This window comes from Suricata suricatta, chromosome 14, assembly GCF_006229205.1.
Source record: "Suricata suricatta isolate VVHF042 chromosome 14, meerkat_22Aug2017_6uvM2_HiC, whole genome shotgun sequence".
Taxonomy (NCBI): Eukaryota; Metazoa; Chordata; class Mammalia; order Carnivora; family Herpestidae; genus Suricata; species Suricata suricatta.
Window position 1 is genome coordinate 44,555,564 of NC_043713.1, and position 20,542 is coordinate 44,576,105.

Sequence of the window (20,542 nt, forward strand, 5' to 3'; positions counted from 1 at the left end):
GATTCCAATTCTCTTCATTTTGAATGCGGGCGGGCCTTAGTACCTCACTTCTAACCTATAGAATAAGGTGGATGTGGTGCTGAGTGATTTCTAAGGCTAGATCATAATAGATGCTATGTTTCCCTCCTGGATCTTTCTTCTTGAGATGCTTGCTCTTGAACCTAGATACTATGCTTTGTAAAAGCTAAATATCCTTATTAAAGGGCCGTGTGTAGGTTTTGCAGCTGCTTCAGCATCTGAGGTCCCAGCCAACAGCCAGCACCAACTGGCAGATGTGAGTAAAAAGACTTCTCATGATTCTGTTCCCTAGATTTCAGCTGTCTCACTTGTTCCCACCAACTTCTGCCCAAATTTTAGTTACGTGAGAGGAAAAACTTATTTTGAGCTACTACATTTGGGTTAAGTAGCCACAGATTATAAGAACAGAAGCTCCAATACAGCCCAATAATGGGTGGTGTTAAAATGTAGTTGTGAGGGGCGCCTGGGGGGCTCAGTCGATTAAGCATCCAACTTTGGCTCAGGTCATGATCTCATTGTTCAAAAGTTCAAGCCTTGCATTGGGAGCTGTGCTGACAGCTCAGACCCAGGAGCCTGCTTCAGATTCTGTGTCTCCCTCTCTCTCTGTCTCTCCCCCACTCACGCTCTGTCTCTCAAAAATGAATAAATGTTAAAAATAATTTTTTTAAATAGTTGTGAGGGGAAGTCTTCCTAATGGGCTTACTTTTGGGTGATGCATCTGGTAGATCTTCTTTATCTAGGAAGAAAAATAGCCCAAGATTTGAGTATGTGTGGACTTAATATACAGTAACATATGACTTGGATACTTTATCAGGACCCTGACCTAAAAGAGGACTGGAGGACTGGGAACACAATCTGGGCAGAGGCATGTGACCTGACATATGGGATTGAGCATGAAGTGTGAAAATCTCACAATGCTAATGCCCACCAGAGAGCATCTACCATAGAAGACACCAGAGAGCATCTACCATAGAGGAAGCACTAAACAATCAAATTGACATAACAATTTGGCCAGGTGATATGAACTAGACTCTGTCATTGGCTATCCCAGTGATGGCACAATGGACACATGTATGAAACATGAATGAAAGCTATGTATGGGTTCAATAATATGGGCTCTTACTCACTAAGGCTGTTCTAGCTACTGTCACTGTTGAAAATTTGAGCTGCCAGCAACATACACTAATACTGAGACCCCCGAATTTGGCACTATCTCTTAAGGCGTGACTCAACGGCAAATTGAGTATCTTGAGTCTCTCCACCCTAAAAAGGACATCAATTCATTTTCACTAGAATAGGCAGATCTTTTTCTCTTCTAATCCCTGCCAGCACCTCTATGAGCATTTACTCAGTGTTTGATCCACCAACATGGATCCCACATAGACTCACATCAGACCAATGGATTCTGACACAGCAGGAAGCAGGCCTTCTATTACAGAATCCAGAGAGGAAGAACGTGTTTAGGGTCCAGAAGTTGCATTTGGGTATGTCTTGACTGCTTTGCCCAGTTTTGATGTAACAGAAAGACTTGAGCAGGAGTTTAGTCCCCTCAGTAACGAAGGGCTGGTTCACCCCCTCAGGTAAGTCACCTAGGTTAGGAGAGGCTCTAACCAAGAGTGAATGGAATCTAGAATTGAGAGTAAAGAAGAGGGAAAATGAGAATCATTTGGGGCCTGAGGACAAGTTGCAGCTTGTCATCCCACCAGTCTTCCTTTGTTATGTTTCTTGCCGGAAAAGAAGCCCACTGGAATGCTGGAGTTGCATGCAGAGCTTATAAAAAAAAGTGGATCTAATTGGTACAGGGATGGACCATAGCAGATGTTGTGATATGCCATCTGGATCCTGCTTCAAGACTGAAAGACTTATGCCCCCCACCCCCCCTGGGTGTTCTGCTGGTCAGTAGCCTTCAGTTATCAGCACTTTTTTGGGTAATTGCCCTTGGCTGAAGAAAGTTACCTTGCCCAACGTCACTGGCTTCCAGAACAGTCCTCATTCCATGAGTGGTAAGTGTAGGAATATAAAGTCTAGTCCTTTTGCCCCAGGTCAAGACAATTCTGAAGGGCCATTGATTATAGTTACCTGTCAGTGCATATCGACTCACTGCTGCAGAGTTTCTGTGGTCAGGAATTTGGGAGGGGATCAGAAGGAAAGCTATGGCTTAGGGTCTCTCACATGATTTCCATCAGATAGTGGTTAAAGCTAAAAAACAGAGGGCCAAGACATCAGGAGGTTGGTTGACCATTTCTTTTTCTCTCTCTCTCTCCTTCTCTTTGCATAATTTTAGGGCATCACTGTTTGCTTTCTTCATATGGACTAGTTTGGGCTTTCTCTTAACATGGTGGTCTCAGCCTAGTCAGATGGCTTATGTGGCAGCCAAATACTTCAAGAATGAGTATTCAAGGGTACGTGGGTGGCTCAGTCGGTTAAGCGTTCAACTTTGGCTTAGGTCATGATCTCACAGTTTGTGGGTTTGAGTGCTGTGTCAGGCGCTGTGCTGACAGCTCAAAGCCTGGAGCCTGCTTCATCTTCTTTGTCTCTCTCTCTCTCTCTCTCTCTCTGCCCCTCCCCTGCTCTCTCTCACTCAAAAATAAATAAACATTAAAAAGAAATAAAAAAAAAGAATGAGTATTCAAACAAACAGTATGGAAGCTACACTTTCTTTTATGGTCTAGCCTAGGAAGTCATGTAGACACTTTTATTACTCTCTGTTGGCTGATATAGTCAGAAAAGCTCACCAGATTTCAAGGAGAGAGGGTGTGGCCCCCTCTTTTCTGTGGGAGGACTGCCATGGTCACCTTGTGAGAACATGTGGCAAAGGAGAAGGCAGGCATTTTTGGAAAATAGAATCTGCCACACTATTCCAGCTTTGGAGCTCTCATCAGGTGGCACTGTGGACTGAATTCATATGTTCAAGCCGAATCACCAGAGACTGTATTTAAAGATAGGGATTTTAGGGGGAAATTAAGGTGAAATGAAGTCATAAGGGTGAGTCCTAATCTTCTAGGACTGCCTTATGGGCAGAGGAAGAGAGAAATCTCTTTTTCCACACAGAATTCAGAGCAAAGGCCCTGTAAAGACAGAAAGAAGGTAGCTGTCTGCAAGCCTAAAAGAGGGCTCTCACTAGAAACTGATCTTGCCTGACCTTTATCTAAGACTTGTAGAACTATGAGAAAATAAATGTCTGTTGTTTAAGCCACCCAGTCTGTGGTAATTTATTATGGCAGGCAAAGAAGACTAAAATAGATGGGCTGAGTTATTTGTTGAGATTGCATTACAGACCCATTTCTCCCTCTACAAAATCCTTCCTTCTTTTCCTCCACAGGCATTGATCCTGAGAGCACTCCCCAATAAACTTTTTCCATTATAATTTTCATCATTTAGTCTGCTTTCTAAGAAACCTGACCTGCAACAACATGACTTTGGTTTTTCCTTTTGTGAACCACATTATGATCTTCTTTGTTCATTTTGTTTTACCGTTTCCTGTCCCTTTCTTATTATTTTCCTGGAGTTCATGGCTAATCCTAAATATTAATACTATCTCAGTTTTAGAGATTACAAATATCTTCTCCCAGACTGTCACCTATTCATTTATTTTTGTCTACAATTCTCTTTGTTTCATAGAGATCTAGGTGTTTTATGCTTTGGGCATCTATTTTATGAGGTCCTTTCCTATCCCTAAGTTTTAAGCATGTTCTGAACATTTTCATCTATGAGCTTTATAATTTTACCTTTCTTCTTTAGATTTTTTTCCATTTGACATCCACTTTGAATATGAAATATGTAGAAATTAAATACCATTTTCACTATAGAGTGCAAGAGTTTTCCCTATATTACTTTCTAAACAATATGTTATTTTCCCCCTCCCCCTGAGAACTTGTATGTTCTATTGACCAATTTTCTTTTAGTATTTTTTAATCAAAGCTTTTTATAGTAGAGCATACTCCTTTTATCTTTGATCCTCTGTTTCAAAATTGACCTGGCTATTTGTATGCTTTTATTATGCTACAAGCATTTTAAAATAAATTTGTAGAATTCCTAAAAAAAATTCTTCTGGGAGTTTTTATTGGAATTACACTACATGCAAAGATTAATTAGGGAGGATTGACATATTTACTGTTAAGTCTTTCCATCAATGAACATGGTATAACTCTTCATCAATTCAGATTATTAAAATGTAGGATTCCAGATTGATGTAAACTCTTTGAAGAAAAGTTCTTAATGTATTTCAAAGTTAAAAATATACACAACATTTGAACCTGCAGTTCTATGGGTAGAAATTTATCCTTCAAGTGTACTTATGGTTCTGAGCAAAGTTGTGTAAAGAAGGCCATTCATTACTGCCTTATTGGTGGTGACAAAAGGCCAGAGCAAGCTTACTGACCATCAGTAGGTATGGCTAAAAAATTATTTGTGCTTGTACACCCTTATAACAAAAAATTATTCAGCCTTTGAAAATAATTAGGTACACCTCCTTTCTGTTATAGGGAATAATTGTGAAGATTATTAAGTGGAAAAGCCACAATGCAAAATATGTGTAAAGTAAATCCCAACTGTACAAAGCAAAAAGAATGCATTAATATACATGTTTGCATTCCCATAGATTATCTCTGGAGTGATAATTAAGAAACAGATAATAGTGGTTGCCTCTGGGAAGGACAGCTGGGAACTGAGGACTGAGGTGAGAGGAAGACATTCTTTACCTTCAAGATCCCTTTGAACTGTTTGATTAATTTGTTGATGTATCTACATGTTTTTTTTTAAATAAATTAATTAAAACTATTTTATAACTTTGTTTACCTTCTCACATAAGTTGCAGAATCTTATCTCATATTAAGGAGGTTTTACTGTATTTAGATTTGACCTAAAGATTTTATCTTGTCAGTTTATCATATTGTCTTGTGTTCATTTCGGTGCACTCAAAGAGATTATTAGCAGAAATGTTTTTCCAGTGAAAATTGTAGGAAGAAACCCATGATTTAAAATTCTATAGAAATGGTAACTCCTCCTATTTAAAGTGCATGGGGATTGGAGTAATGTTTCATTATATCTGAACAATATTGAAGGAAATCTGAAGAATTTTTAATAGATGTCTTTTATGGGCTGAAATGTGCCCCTCCCAAATTCATTTGATGAAATACTACCCCTTACAACTTCAGAATTTCATTGTATTTAAGATTGGCTTTTTAAAGGAGTAATTAAGTTAAAACTTAGTCATTAGGGTGAACCCTAATCCAACATTAGTGGTGTCCTTATAGGAAGAGGATTTGCCACAGATAGGTACAGGGTTAGAACCAAGAGAGGCTAGGGGCACCTGGGTGGCTCAGTCAGTTGAGCGCCCGACTTCGGCTCAGGTCATTATCTCATGGTCTGTGGGTTTGAGCCCTGAATCGGGCTGTGTGTTGACAGCTAGCTAGCTCAGAGCCTAGGGCCTGCTTTGGATTCTGTATCTCCCTCTCTCTCTGAGTCTCCCCTGTTTGTGCTCTCTCTGTCTCTCAAAAATAAATTTTAAAACATTAAAAAAGGGGCGCCTGAGTGGCTCAGTTGGTTAAGCCTCCGACTTTGGCTCAGGTCAGATCTCACGTTCGTGGGTTGGAGCCCGGCGTCGGGCTCTGTGCTGACAGCTAGCTCAGAGCCTGGAGCCTGCTTCCGGTTCTGTGTCTCCTTCTCTCTCTGTCCCTCCCCCTCTATGCTCTGTTTCTCTCTGTATCAAAAATAAATAAAACATTAAAAAAAATAAAAAAAACATTAAAAAAAAAAGACCACAAGAGAATATAGAAGGGAGGGTGGCCTCCAGAGAAACCAGTCCTGTCACCATCTTGACCTCAGACTTCCAGCCTCCAGAATTGTAAGAAAATAAATTTCTGTTGTTTAAGCTACCTAGTCTGTGGCACTTTGTTATGACACCCCTAGATAACTAATACAATAGATTAAAGCAATCCTATATGATGAAAAGAGAGTAATGACATCATATATTTAACAGGTGAATTTTTCTAGGGGGCTGGGTTTGGAATATTTCAAATGGACTGACCCAAACAATCCTTCTGGGGCTTTTTCAGAGGATCAGGGCATCACATCCAATAATTAACATTTTAAATTTGAGTGACATGATAGCAGAGAGGAGATCAACATTCGTGAAACCAGATAGAAAGAGATGTTGGGAATGTGGATGTATTCTCTAAATCCAAGATTCCAGAAAATGGGGGAATCTTGGTGATCTTGCAAGTGATGCTTTAAGACAGATAACAGAAGAGTCTAATTTACACATTAGGCAGATCACTGAGCACAGGTGGAAATCTTTCTCTCCTAGAAAACATTATAGAAAACACTTCAAAAATATTCATAGCCATTCCTAAAAATAAGAATGAGAACTCTCTATAGAACAGAAAGAAAGAGACATCCTAGAAAGACGGCAGTGGATGGGCTGTCCTCACTGCCAGGCCAAACCAGACACTACTGATACAAGGCTAGGTTAATTGACTTCTCAAAGGCCACTCCTGCAGAAAGGTCACTCCATCAGGAATTATCACAACCCAGGACACATGCTGGAGAATTCTTCCACAGACAGCCTGCAGGAGACCCTTGTGGCTGCCTCTAATTTCAGCCATAACAGCCTTGTACAGTTGCATGCATGTCTAGATACACATTGAGCAGAGCCAGCCTTAAGTGCATATCTTCTCTGCTTTATGTCCCAGGACCTTCTCCCAAACTAAGGGAAACCTTTTGGCCCATAGGCAAACGCAATCCAAAACGCAATCCAAAAGTATGAGGGAATCAACAGTCCCAGGAGTAGTCAGCCCTCAACTAATGGGGGAATGGAAGTCCTTTAGCAAACAGCTCTAGAAGGATTCTTTGTGCTTCTCAGAGGTCCCAGGTGAACAGAGCAACTTCCAAATATTCCCTTATATTAGCTTTTCCTGCTTACCTAGCTCGCTTTGCTCCTTTGCTTGTGCTTCTTAGGGTTCCTTTAAAATAAATTTCTTTATACCACTTTCTCAAGCTCTGTTTTGAGGAAAGCTAAACTAAGTGGATAACTAAGAATTACCTACTATCTGATGATGGCCAACATAATGAAAAAGAGACTATTACTATCATAAGTAGAAAATTTTCATACTAGAAAGATGAGAAACAATATAACGAATCCAAAAATGATTTTAAAGATATATAGTATCAGGAGCACCTGGGAAGCTCAGTCAGTTGAGCTTCAGACTTCAGCTCAGGTCATGATCTCATGATTCATGAGTTCAAGCCCCACATTGGGTTCACTGCTGTCAGCTCAGGCCTGCTTAGGATCTTCTGTCCTCCCCCTCTCTACTCCTCCCCTGCTTGTGTGCTCTCTCTCTCTCTCTCTCTCTCAAAAATAAATAAACATTAAAAACAGAATATATAATATCAGAGGGATAAATGAGGTTTTTGCAAACATGATATATGAACAGGAGATTAGTAAACTACAAGAAGTTCCTAAGAAACAAGATCTGGCAGTTGCAATTTCTTAGAAATGAAAATGATGATTGTTTAAATAAAAAATTCACTGGAGCATGTGGGTGGCTCAGTCAGTTGAATGTTCAACTCTTGATCTTAGCTCAGGTCATAATCCCAGGGTTGTAGGAATGAACCCTGCATCCAACTCCATAGTGAGTGTGCAGCCTGCTTAAGATTCTCTCCCTCTTTCTCTCTCTCTCTCTCTCTCTCTCTCTCTCTCTCTCTCTCTCTGTTTTTTCTCTTTATGTTCCTCTACCCCACTCATGTGTGCTCTCTCTCTCTAAAATAAAATTAAAAAAAATCCATTAAGTGGGTTGAATAACATACTGGATACACTTAATGAACAGATCGGTGAGTCTAAGTGAGGGGAGGTATTTTCCCTGGAAACATAGCCCAATAATATGAAATTTGAAATTTCAGAGATATGAAGGGGAGATTTGGAGGTTTTGCCATGCATGAATGGGACTTATAGGACAATTAGAACTATGATAGTAGGGGGTAGTCAACACAGGAAGAAATCATTCTAAGGGTTTCCATAACTGAAGAAAGACTTCAAATTGAGATCCCATCAGGTGCCATGCAGAGTGAATAATAAACAAGAACATGCATGCATATATGAATGGGTACTTCAGGGACATAAATTCAGGAAGCTTGGTTTGCTTTTGATTCACTCTAGTGTTATTTGTGTTCTTATGGTTGGGTGGTTTCAGATGATACAGACTTTGTTCTTATTCTGGAGAAAAGACTATAGACAGCAAGAGAAGCACCTTGAAATGAATGTTTAAGTAATGACCATGTAAATTGATGTTTTAAGGGGAATTTGATTAATTCTGGCCAGGAAAAGTTCCCACCCATCCTCTTTATTAAGGGATTGGATGATTAAAATATCTGTGTATTAATAAATCTCATCCTCTGGATGAAGGAAAAGCAACTTTCAAAAGGATCACTGCTGGTCATCTTACTGGATTAATTGGACCCTGTTAAGATGAATGAAGCCAGCTCTTTGGAGCAGACTGCCGTTGCTGGTCATATAGTTTGCTTCCTATATCAATCTCATCTTTCCCCCTAGTCTATGAAATGGAGAGTGGTGGTCTATACAACTGACATGCAGTGAATCATTTTGGGTGCCAATTATTTGCATGGTGGTTGTCCCTACACGATCCCAAAACAATTGTTCACTCAGGTTACCAAAAAAAAAAAAAAAAAAAACGCAAGCACACTGGTTAAGTTAGGAAGACAAAACATTTGTGTGTGTTGAATTTTTCACCCTTCAATTGGTTGATTTGATATGGTGCAGGCACAGCCTGTACCTGGCATTAAGGTGCTATTGTTCCCATTATGCCTGCTTTATAGGCTGCCTTTCTTTTATGTAGAAGGATCTCTACACAGGACCAGGATATTTTCCTGGTCTTTGGACCCCCCTAGCAGCACTGTCTCATAGCTAAGTATTGGAGAAGGGCAAATCCATACCCTCCCCACAGCTGAAACCTCCCTTGGCGTGTTAAGCAGCTATTAGCTGAATCTAGAGGAAAAACATTCCATGAGCTCTGGTAGAACTGAGCAACCAGAGGAGGTGCACACACTTTACCATATCTTAAGGGAAGTAGCAGTTTCTTGGTGATGTTTGATGGCTTTCTTTATCTTAACACAAAAATCTCTGGGGTACACTATGGTCTCTCAATGTGTCCCTATTAAACTACACACCTTACTTTTAGCTGCTTGGGCTCAGCTAACCAAATGGTGGCAGAGACGTGTATAGACGATCTTAAATCATTCTGATTTTCCCAAGTCCCTCTGCAGTTTTCAGATGGAGCATATGGCAATGTTATGTCTATTTGAAAAAGCCTTTGCATCATATGTTTATACAACTGCTCACTATCCCAAGACAAAAATTCTTTTCCTGTTATTGCCCATTTGCTGACTAAAGAAATTATCCTCTTTATGTATTCTGGTACTTTACCTTGATATCTTACATGTTTAATTATGTAGCCCTCAGTCCATAATCTATATCTTCATCATCTAAGACCATTTTGCTTCTGTGAATCCAAAGCTTAATGATATGTTGGGAGATAAAGAAGAGATATTTGAAAAAATTCTACTATTACTCTTTCCAATTTTTTTTTAAATCGTAGAATCCTAAGTAACAGAGTCAATAGGGAAAGACCAGTAAATTCTCAGATGTTTCTTATACATTTCTCAATGAAGTTGTGCTACTAAAAATGATAATATGTTAAACCCTTTATACCAAATAATCCAATTTAGACTTCACAGATTATATAAAAGATAATGAGAATGGTCCTACTTACCGTATAAATGCAGTCACCCCAAATACTGCAGAGTAGAAAGTTGTGGTCATTTGACCTATGTCAGCACCAAACTCCATGGACGAGAGGCAAGAAGAGCCTTGGGAAATCCAACTGAACCTAATTTTTAGACAGTAAAACTGACTGTAAGAGAACAACAGTGAAGATCCTCAATCATGGAGATTTCAGAATCTAATATGGATCATAGAACAGTGTATGAGGCCTGTTGGAGGTTTTCTTATAAAGGAGATTCACAACCTGTCCGTGACCCCCCCACCCCCCAATTTAAAGCCCTTCAACCATTTCCAGGAATACATTTTTCTTTCAGAGGTCCTCTGTACTGTATGCCTTTTATCATGTCACAGCTGAGTAAAAGATTCCAACATGAATTATTTCCTGTTTCTATGATGTGAACTTGCCTCTGTTGCACTAATGGAATCAACTGTCAAGTTTAGCCTGTAATTTTCACGGGAGCTTATCAGGCGTGTTGAGATGGGACAAAGCAACATTTAAATATTTTAAGGTTGAAATTCGGCAATTACATGGCCATTCATTATTTTGTGGATGTTTTGCTGAGGTCTCGAATCAAAGTGTATTGAAATGTGAAGCTTAAGCTGGTTGACCTGGGAACTTCTTGGAAGAAGTTCTAGTACATTAGCTAATGCAGTACAAAGTCTAACCTGAATTGAGCATCACATTTTGCACGTAAACCAAAGGTATCGAATTTGTGGCTTTTGCTAGCTTTGTAGAAAACGTTTTTTAAAAATACATTTCTTGATAGTGCAAAACTTGCAAAAGCCACAAATGGAATGGGTTGGCTTCTCATGGAAAACCTTTTGCATCCTGGAGCTCTGGTAAGCCTCTACAGTACTTTGCGGTTTGCGATTCCGATCTCAGCGCAGGTCTGTTATAATCTTAGCTCCTTGAGGAGCTGAACAAGTCCACACCGGTGGTCTATGGGATCCTGCCAGTCTCACTGGCACGCTAATGTTTCTCCATCAGTTTCCAGCTTCATAACAGTCGGACCGAAAATCATACTCAGGAAAGCAATTTGTTGGCCCCAGATGAGTAGACAATGGGAATGTCAGACATGTGTCTAAAGATGGATTTTATGGTGAAAATGAAATGGATCAGTCAGGCTAAAAGAGAGAAAGTAGCATTTTTAGAGGCCATGGCCACAATATTTGAAAATTCATGCAACATCAGCTATACTTGGACAAAAGCACATAGAGTATGGAACAATTTGAAATAACCTATCAATCAGACTATATACTTTCTGCCATCTTGTCTATTTATCTATATACCAAGAAAATAAATGAAAAGGCTCTAGATTATCTATCTTATATATATAGAAAACAAAAAGTGCTAAGTTTCCTTCTACTTTATGCTTTCAAAAAGCCATGGTCTAAAATCTTGGGAGTTATCTTTGATTATGCAGCATTGCTGATCTTTGATGTAACCACTGGCATTCACTTTTGATCCCAAAGTCTGAGGATCCTATCTCTCTACTCTTTGTTCCTAGTGACCTTTTCAGTCTCATTAAAAGAGTGGACTCAAGAACTTGGGAACAAAGAAAGAAAGAAAACACAAATGAGTTAGCTCTGTTATTTTCTTTCACTTGTACATTGATGAGAGATAAAATGGGGAGAGGGCTGAAACTCTTAGTTAAGAAGTCATTTTTAAATTATCTGTGGATTTATCGATTTGTTTTACCTCTACACAGTTGACTGAAAATTGGTCATGTGTAGAGCACACATGCATTCATTACATTCTAGTCTCTATGTATTATTTAAGGCATTAATCAAAGGATGACTTACTCAAAAAAAAATAACATTATACCTGTGATAAGTGGTAGCAAGGAGATGCACATGCTTAGTGAGCATAGATGAGGAACCAGCAGAGAAGACAATCAAAGAGTGATTACTGAACTGGGATCCACTGGAAGAGAAGAAGCTAATTGAACCAAACTGAAGGCAGAAGAAGTTCTAGGCAGAAGGAATAGCATGTGCTATATGTTTGTAGTATGTGGGAGCTTGGTGCCCTTATGAAAAATGAAGATAGAACCAGCACTTCCAGAAATAATTTATGCTCCTGGAAAATCATTGAATTGGTGCAGAATGTGCATTCCTGTGTCCCCCCACCCCCAGGTATCTTAGCCAATAAAATATTTATGGAAAAAATAAGGATGGGAAGAAGGTCAAAAAGGCTGTTTGGTTCACATGACTAATTGTACCACCATGTTAGAACAAAGACCTAACCTAGAAAATTTAGTGTGCTTTCTGAGATCCCACTGGATCTCATGGATAATGACCACAACCAACCAACCAAACAAACAACCAATAAACAAACAATAAAAATCTCCAAATCTCAGCGTTTCAGTATACAGGAGTCCAATTCAACATAAAGGAGTACATTTTACTCGGAAATGGGACTGATGTTTCCCAGCCCATTCCCAGAGATTTTGAGCTCTTATCGCTCAAACAGGGCAAGCTGCCATCTGTTGCAAGCTCTGGAAGAAGAAATCACACGGTTACTTCCTTGGTGATTAAAACTAGATGCCACTTTTGCTCTGGACCCTATGTATGCAAATCAAGAAAAGAACGGAGCAGAGCAGGACCCTGTAAATTAGCTGGTACTCCCTCCTAAGACATCTGCAGGGTTGGGGCAGCTGAATTGTCACCACTGGACTGCACAGTGTCAAATCATGCTGTGCAAGGAGAGGGAAGTCAGTGCTACGGATACTGTCTCAATTAGAACATCAGTGGCTTCTTCCTTGGTGGTACTTCCTGGAGAATCTCATCTGGGCATCTCCTGAAACTTTTCCAGATTGGGTCCATCCTTTTGTCACTTTCAGCCAAACCTGCCTTTATAGTGGAAGTTTTAATGGCGGGATTGCTGCTTAGCGTCTGTCACAAACAGCACAGAGAATCTCTGAGAACCACTGATCATTTGTATCAAAGTAATGAGGTTGTCCGTTTTCTGAGCATGATGCCTGAATTGTGTGCTGACGAGGGGAAAATGTCTGACTGTGGATATCAAGCTTTGTTTTTTTTCTCCCCTCTCCCAAAGCTTGTATAATTGATGATTCTTCCTGCCAGGGTAAGTTTTTAAGCACAAGATTCATTTTAATAGCATTTTTTGCTTATTAAACAAACCACTGTGTTTTTTCCCCCTGTTTACTTCCACAGCCAGAATCACAGAAGCACAAAACAAATCAGCCTAATTTTGCCATGAACTTTGCTTTTGACATCTTTCTATTTTTCAAAGAGAATAAATGTGCTGTTACTTGACTGCTCTCTTTCAGACTGAAGAAACGGAGAGCTATTTTTGAAGCTCCTTAAATCAGAGGCTATGGCTTTTTACAAAAGCAGCCCCACAGGACATCAAGACTGTGTTTGGAAACATATGTGATAAAAAAAAAAAAAAGAAACAAACCGTAAAAATGAACTGGGATCACCTTGTAATTGGGCAGAGAGGGCTTCCTGCTGCTCTCTGTGTTTTTTTTAAAAGCCATTGCTTCTGCATTTCTCACCTTTTGCTGTAAGAGATTGTACACAAAATTTCCAATTGCCAAGCAAATCACAGCCGAGAGTCAGACCCCCTGTTTGGAAGAGACCTTTCTCCCCTCAATATTTTCTTTTATTGATGTTATGGAAAGAAATTAGAGATACACAAAGAATCAAGGGTAGTTCTAGTGAAAATGCAAGTCTTATACAAAGAACCCTGAGCGAGGTCTTACAATCCGCCAACATCCACACGGGGATGACACTAGACAGCTCAATAAAGTTTAATTGTCTCACTGCTGTGCTTCTAGGCAGACACCTTGCATGCCAATGGAGGATAAGTGCCTTGTAAATAAAATGCATCATTATTATTTTACTTAATACTGCTAAATAGCTGTTATCTCTCCAGCCAACAGAAGCGTAGGCAAGGCTGGGGTGCGGTGTGTCTTGGGAGCGATGCACCCCTCATCTCATCCCAGAATCTACCCATGACTTTGAAGGTGATAACTTCAATCAGTGCGCCTCCTCTTCAATTCCTCCTTCTCCGAAGCAGGTCAGAAAATAATTGCTACCCCTACCTTTCAGAGCTCAGTGCAGTGGGGATCATTGAATATGCGTAGGGTTATTAACCACAAATAATATTGATTGGCTGTCCACCATGTTAATGGCTCTGATTTAGGAACAGTGTAAGGATTTATTTAAAATAAAAGAGAGCATGATTAATTAAAAAATTTTAATGTTTATTTTTAATGTTTTTATTTTAATAAATGTTTATTTTTAGTGTTTATTTTTGAGAGAGAGTGCAAACAGGGGAGGGACAGAGAGAGAGGGAAACAGAATCTAAAGCAGGCTCCAGCACAGAGCCCGATGCAGGGCTTGAATTCACCAACCACAAACTCATGACCCGAGCTGAAGTTGGAGACTTAACTGACTGAGCCACCCAGACGCTCCTAGCATGATAAATTTTTAAGATGTTTACCGGTCTTTGAGTTAGATTTTCCAGAACAATTCTGACTGAAGTCCAATTTTTCAGCTGTGCAGGCACAAAAAATTATTAGCCTGAGAATCTGTGAGAATTTTAGAACGATACCTTTCAGTGGTGACTATATTGTGTGAGAAGGCTCAGCCAAGAGAGATCATATCTTATTACACCAGGATGGTCACCCTAGTTGTAAGTTCTTGTGACACACATACACTAGCTAAGGGATAAAGTTATGGGAAAGGTTCCTCCTCCAAAAAAGTTCTTTTTTGAAATGGACTGTGTATAAATACCTGTCCAAGGATAAGCACCCGCGATGAGAAAAATTAATGGTCACAAGAGTATGCAGGAATAACAAAATTTATGCATATGTAGTATATTCCTTGCACTAAAACGAATACATTGATAAAGTTTACTCTCTTCTTAAGGGACTAACAGTTTTTGCCTACATATGAGCCTAAAGCATGTACATTTTACATTAGATGTTTCAAATATATTTTACAATGAGTGAAGAGTAAGATGCAAAATTATGGGGCAGGAAGATTATATCCTACTTTTTTTAAAGCAGGCTTTAAAATTTACTGTATTTTTCCCACACTTAAAAAACTCCACCTTCTTGTGATGCTAGTGAATTACTGTTTTCATCCATATGTTTATGGCATGTAAACTTCTCTGTATGGATGGATAGACAGGAACGTTATTCTTGGAATTTGTTGACAACATGGGTACGATTTTTCACTTCACCTTTTCTCAGGGAATTCTGCAAAGTCATAAATTCAATGTTAGCTGGCTAGAATGTTTCTAGGGGAAAAAAAACCCACACACCCAACTTCAACATAGTGAACTGCTTGATTCTAAAGAAATCTTTGCAGCATACTGGAAACAATGTACTTTGGCTGTCCTACTGAAGACAGATCTGCTTGCTGATGGTAGAAACAGAGCAGCCAGGCTTGAATTCACCCTCTGCACCATTGGCAATGACTTGTCTATTGCTTTCTAGTTTTGCATGCATAAATATGTGGCGGACAGGACAAGACTACAGAGTAAAATGAAAGAGAAAGCTGGACACAAAGAAAAAAAGGAAGTTAGGTAGGAAAAAAGAGATAAGAGAAAGGGACCAAAGGCTCACTTGCAGGAGTTTTCCAGGTGAAAGGGCTAGTGCTTTATGGTTCAATTCAGCTGCTTCTGGCTGTGTTGAGCAACTATCTATCATAGAATCTTTTTTTCTCCATTTTTTTCCCTCCTGACTTCATGTTTGATTAACACTGAGTTCTATTTCTTGAAGATGTACCTGCCATCTTGGATACCCTCAGAGATCTCTTCTCCTTTCTTTTTACATATGCAGACTTGTCTCTGAAGTAATTTCACAGGAGTTGATTCTTGGTCCCAGGGCTCTTTCTAATGCCCTGCATTTGCTTTTCTAATAATTGTATGGATGTCTTTTTAGATATCCATATACTATACTTTCTTTTATTTACTGTAAATTCAAAACTGAAAGAAACCCAGGGGATCTTGCCCTTGAGTTCAGTTTGGTGAATGTCATCACCAGTGCGTTATTACATCATGTCCTGTAATTCAAGTACTTTAGGGACATGGAAGACAGGGTGGCTGAGTGCCTGTGAGGGCGGGGAAGGCTTCACAGAGGAGAGAACACTTGAGTTGGGTTTCTTCTAGAGTTTCAAGGTCTGGCTTGAAGATCAAATGCTACTGTTTATGTCTCTTTCATTCTGGGGTTCTGACTATTGGGGTTTTGCATGCAAAAAATTGAGCCATTGGCAAGGAAGTGGAGAAAAAGGAATACTTGTGCACTGTTGGTGGGAGTCCAAACTTGTGTAGCCATTGTGAAAACCAGCATAGAGTTTCCTCAAAAAGTTAAAAATAGAACTACCTTATTATCCAGCAAGTTCACTACTGGATATTTACCCAAAGAATACAAGTACACTAATTCAAAGGGATACAAGCACCCCTATGTTTATAACAGCATTATTTACAATAACCAAGATAAAAATACACAGAAGCATATATATATAATATATATACAGAAGCATATGTATGTGTGTGTATGTGTATATAAAATATAGGTATATATATAATAGAATGTTATTCAGCCATAAAAGAATGAAATCTAGCCTTTTGCAACAACATGGATGGAGCTAGAGAGTATAATGCTAAGTGAAATATGTCAGTCAGAGAAAGACAAACACCATACGATTTCACTCTGTTCACTTTGTGGACATTAGACTCTCCTCTGTCATATTACCTGCTTCCAACCTCTTCTGTCTTTGAGGAGGAGAAGGTCAGGAATGAAGAGGAAGGTGTAGTGCCATTCCAAAGATGTCTGTGGAGGATCATGAGTATGTTCCTTCTCTAAGGGAAGATGCCAGAAAGTGAAGAGGAGAAGGATGCTCTATATGTGCAGGGTGGGTAGGAGTTTGTCAGGGGAATAGAAGGGAAGCAGTAATCTGTGCAATAATGTGGCTGAATGATCCACACAGGGTATTCGGGAAGGGTCAGTCTTCGGTATGTGAGGGGAATAGAAGATGAATTGTAGAAGATAGACTACAGAATGTAAGCTTGGGAAACATTTTGAAGCGTTTGAAAATTATTCTAAGTAGAGTGGGCTTAATTCTATTGGCACAATGGAGTCATTACAACGAGGAAGGGACCCTGTCATATCGTGTGTGCATGTGCATGTGCTTAATAAATTATTTATTTATTTTATTTTACTTACTCTTTTTTAAATGTTTTATTTATTTTTGAGAGAGAGAGAGAGAGACAGCGTGAACAGGGGAGGGTCAGAGAGAGAGGGAGACACAGAATCCGAAGCAGGCTCCAGGTTCCGAGTTGTTAGCACTGAGCCCGATGTGGGGCTCAAACCCATGAGCTGTGAGATCATGACCTGAGCCGAAGTTGGACGCTTAAACGACTGAGCCACCCAGGCGCCCCTACTTACTCTTTCTAGGTTAAGACTCATATGCAATTACAAGAATAGTTTAGAGCATTCCCTATACACTTTACCCTGATTCTTTCAATGATGATGTTTTATGTGCAATGTCAACACCGGGAAACAGTCTTTGGTACAATATTATTAATTCAGGTGTAAACCCGAGTTATTCAGGTTTCACAAATTTTTATATGAACTTTGAAAAATGTATATTTCTATCAAGATGAATCTTGCTGAGCACAAAAAACTCCATGTTACCTCTGAAGTATCCTATGATTTCCCCAATTTCCACTCCAACATCCACTGATCTCTTCTCCAACTTTATTACTTTGTTTCTTTGAGGTAACTATTTAAACAGATTATATGATATATAGCTTCTGGAGATTGGCTTTTTTTTCCACTTCGTGTAAGTGCCTTGAGATATATCTAGGTGGCCACATACATCAATAGTCTGCTCCTTTTGTTTTTTTTTTTAGCATTCATTGCCTTTTTTTTTTTAATACTCATAACTTTTTTCTTTTCTAGTTTATTGTCAAGTTAGTTTCCATATAACACCCAGGGCTCATCCCCACAAGTGCCCCTCCTTCATGCTCATCACCCTTTCCCCTCTCCCTCACCCCCCTCAACCCTCAGTTTGGTCTCAGTATTTAAGAGTCTCTTATGGTTTGCCTCCCTCCCTCTCCTTAACTAATTTCTCCCCTCCCCTCCCCAATGGTCCTCTGTTAAGTTTCTCCTTTTCCACTTATGAGTGCAAACATATGGTATCTGTTCTTTTCTGCCTGAGTTATTTCACTTAGTATGACACCCTCGAGTTCCATCCATGTTGCTACAAATCGTCAGATTTCATTCTTTCTCATTGCCATGTAGTATTCCATTGTGTATAAAAACCACATCTTCTTGATCTATTTAAGTCCACCAGTTGATGGACATGTAGGCTCTTTCCATGATTTGGCTATTGTTGAAAGTGCTGCTATGAACATTTGGGTACATGTGCCCCTGTGCATCAGCACTTCTGTATCCCTTGGGTAAATCCCTAGAGTGCTATTGCTGGGTCATAGGGGAGTTCTATTGTTAATTTTTTGAGGAACCTCCACACTGCTTTCCAGAAGGGCTGCACCAGTTCACATTCCCACCAACAGTGTAGGAGGTTGCCCGTCTCCCCACACCCTCGCCAGCATCTATAGTCTCCTGATTTGTTCATTTTAGCCACCCTGACTGGCATGAGTGGTATCTCAGTGTGGTTTTGATTTGTATTTCCCTGATGTTGAATGACACTGAGCATTCTTTCATGTGTCTGTTGGCCATCTGGATGTCCTCTTTGGAGAAGTATCTGTTCATGTCTTCTGCCCATTTCTTCACTGGATTATTTGGTTTTCAGGTGTGGGGTTTGGTGAGTTCCTTATGGATTTTAGATACTAACTCTTTACCAATACGTCATTTGCAGCTATCTTTTCCCATTCCTATGGTTGCCTGTTAGTTTTGTTGATTGTTTCCTTTGATAGTCTGCTCCTTTTCATTGTGGAGTAGAATTTCATTGAATGGGTGCAGAACACTTTGTTTATTCATTCACCCATTAGAGGACAATTGACTCATTTCCACATTTTGCCTATTACAAATAAAACCTCTATAAAATTCTCATATAGGTTTTTCTGTAAACACAAGTTTTAATTTCTTTAGAAATAATATCCAGGAGGGTAACTGCTGGGTCATGTGAAAAACTTACATTTAACTTTACAAGGAACCATGAAATGGTTTCCAGAGTGGCCGTACCATCTTACATCCCCACCAAGAATATATTAAAGATATAGTATCTCAGGGCTCCTAGATGGCTCAGTCACAAGCATCTGACTTTGGCTCAGGTCATGATCTCACCATCTGTGGGTTCGAGCCCTAAGTCAGGCTCTGTGCTGACAGCTCAGAGTGTGAAGCGTCCTTCAGATTCTGTGTCTCCCTCTCTCTCTGACCCTTCCCTACTCAGTCTCTGTCTCTCTCTCTCTCTCAAAATAAAATAAAGGCATAAAAAAAGATATAGTTTCTCTACATCATTGCTGCCATTTGATACTGCCATTTTTTAAATTTTAACTCTTCTAATAGGTGTGTAATGTATCTCACTGTTGTTTTAAGTCATAATTCCCTATTGGCTAATGAAGTTGAAACCTTTTCATGTGTTTATTTGCCATCTGAATTGACTAAGTGTTTTTTTAAAGTGTGTTGCCCATGATATAATTTAATTGTTTTCTTACGTTTGAGTTTATATAGCTCTTGATATATTCTGGATATGAGTCTTTTGTCAGACATGTGACTTATAAAGTTTCTCCTACCTTATACCTTGTCTTTTCATCCTTTTAACAAGATATTTCACAGAGCAAATGTTTTTAGTTTTCATGAAGTTTAATCTACTATTTGGTTATTAAAACTTTTGTCTTTGGTGTTGCATTTATAAACTGGCTCCCTAACCTTAAGTCACAAACAGTTTTTCTTTGTTTTCTTCTAAAAGTTTTATCGTTGCATGCTTTACATTTAAATATATGAAACATTTTGAATGAATTTTTATATAAAGTGTGGGGCTTTGGCGAAAGTTTTTTTTTCTTCTCTTCTCTGCCTGATTGTCCAAATAGTCCAAAACGATTTGTTAAGAAGATTATACTTCCTTTATTGAATTACTTTTACATCTTTGTCAAAAATTAATTGGTTGTACTTGCTTGGATCTATTTCTTGATTCTCTATGCTGTTCTGTAGATCTGTTCTAGTTCTTTGGCTAATACCACACTCTCTTTATTACTGCAGCTGTATTTCACATTTCAAATCAAGTAGTGTGATTCCTTCAATTTTATTCCACTTTTTTCAAAATTGCTTTGAGTATTATTGTTCCTTTGTCTTTCCATGTAAATTTTAGAATCAGCTTGTCTGTATCTAAAAAGAGTTTTCCTAGAATTTTCATGAGATTTGCATCAAACTTATAGATCAATTTGTTGAGTCTTTCAATTCATAACACAGTAGTGCTATCATTTTTTAAGTTATCTTTTCCTTTTTTTCATTAGCATTTTAAAGTTTCAAAATACAGATGCTGTGCATTTTGTTAATTTTGTACGTGTGTTTTATTTTTTCTTGCAGTAACTGCAAATTGTGTTTTCAATTTCAATTTCCAGTTGTTCATTTCTTTTTTTAAAAAAATTTTAGGCTTTTTCCATGTTTTGGCTATTGTTGACATTGCTGCTATGAACATTGGGGTACATGTGCTCCTATGCATCAGCACTTCTGTGTCCCTTGGGTAAATCCCTAGCAGGGCTATTGCTGGGTCATAGGGGAGTTCTAT

General features: G+C 39.0%; 1 long non-coding RNA gene across 3 annotated transcripts in view; it reads left to right on the plus strand.

Annotated features, from left to right (window-relative positions):
• Window positions 1-20,542, plus strand: part of LOC115278261 — a 59,515-nt gene that overhangs the window by 15,757 nt on the left and 23,216 nt on the right. For 2 of the 3 annotated variants that reach the window (XR_003902786.1, XR_003902785.1), the window contains exons 2-3: window positions 4,619-4,696; window positions 13,713-13,856. This is a non-coding gene — a long non-coding RNA (uncharacterized LOC115278261). Of the gene's footprint in view, window positions 1-1,755; window positions 2,022-4,618; window positions 4,697-13,712; window positions 13,857-20,542 lie in introns of all 3 variants that reach the window. The other variant, XR_003902784.1, reaches the window with a different exon arrangement.